Raw genomic sequence first — 1,579 nt, forward strand, 5'->3', positions numbered from 1 at the left:
TCTGGCACCAGGCAGTCCTGGCAGCCCTGTTATTTCTGAACCTGCAGCACCTGTGTCATGAGACCCTCCCTGAGTTCAGGAAAAATCAGCCAACAGGTCTGGGAAGTATTGGCACACACAGGAACACATGCAAATAATGTACAAGAAACACAGCAATGGTTTTGCAAGTCTTGAGTTTACTTCAGCATGTGGGTTTCTCTTGCTGTTCTGCCTTCCCCTTTCCACTGCACTCCCTCCTAGGGAACTTGCAAAAATAAACACTTTTTCCAGACCAGTACACAAACCAGACACACAGATGCACAAGCCTTTTTTTCCCTGCAGTTTTCTGCAGCCTTGGTTTCATAACTTCTCAAGAGAGAAGGTGTTTTAAAACCCATGATGCAATCAGACCCAACACCTGGCAGGGAGATGTGCTGAGAGGAGAGGACTCCATGGTGGAAGAACATGACACTAATCTGTACAGGAACGACAGTCCAACCTGTGCAGGAAGGCAGAGGCACAGATCAGCCTTCCAGAGAGCTCTGATGTCTGCCTGGTGCTGCCCAACAGCACGCCAGAAAATGTCACTGCTTCATTCGGCAAAACTGAACTTTGGAAGGAATTCACAAGGCAAAGCAGAGCCAGGACAGATGCAATTTGCTCACCTCTCCCTTCAGCTCACCACACTCGAGACTGTTCAGCCCTTGGCCTCAAGAAGCAAAAGAGAGACTGAAAGGCTTGAATAAGACAAACTTGACAAAGGGCAATTCAAAGGATGGAAAGGTGAAGGGTCACAAGGTAAGGACAGGTACAGAAGCACAGGAACAAAATGACACTGAAGACATCGCACACTCACCCAGGAGCAGGACCCTCCCCTGCAACCCAGAGATTTGTCAGTGAAGCACAAAGCCAGGCCAGCACAGGCAACATGCACTACCTAGCAGGCTTTGGGGTATTGAATTACCTCGGATTCTTGAATATAAAAGAGTTCAAAACTTATTGGCTCAGGAACTTTGGAGAGAACAAAGCCTGTAAGTATCCTGAATTCCTAAAACTGGAAAACATTTCAAGTAGCCGTGCTGGTAGGAAATCTCGGGTGATGCTATCCAAGGGGTTTTCCAGCTGCCTCCAGGCCTCATGCAGCCGCAGCAGTCGCTGGTTTGAGTGGCTGGTGAGCCTGGGCACGGGAGGGAGCAGCCCTGGGCCAGGATGGCTCGGCCGCAGCTGGGCACAGGCTGCCTGGCCATGCAGACACGAGTTCCTGTGATCCTGCCCAAGGCTGCCTGGCCAAACAGACAGGAGTTCCTGCGATGCAGCCCAAGGCCTTGGGTGCACCTGTCTGATCTGGCTGCAGGACCGGCAGGCAGAACGGGCGCGTGGAGCCTGCTGTGCCGCCAGCAGGATGCGGTGCCGCTGCAGCCCCGGGGCTGCCCCTCTCCGGGGGTACTGCTGCATTTGCCAGGCAGCCCTGCCCACCAGCACAGGAGGGCACAGGAGCTGGGCTGCCACGCCACAGGACGGGAAGCAGCGCGGGGAAAGCACTTCCTACCACAACTCTTGGGCGCAGGGGCGAGGGCTGTGTCGGCGGGGAAATAACACT

The sequence above is a fragment of the Acanthisitta chloris genome, unplaced genomic scaffold (genome assembly GCF_000695815.1).
Source record: "Acanthisitta chloris isolate BGI_N310 unplaced genomic scaffold, ASM69581v1 scaffold31919, whole genome shotgun sequence".
NCBI classification, from domain to species: domain Eukaryota; kingdom Metazoa; phylum Chordata; class Aves; order Passeriformes; family Acanthisittidae; genus Acanthisitta; species Acanthisitta chloris.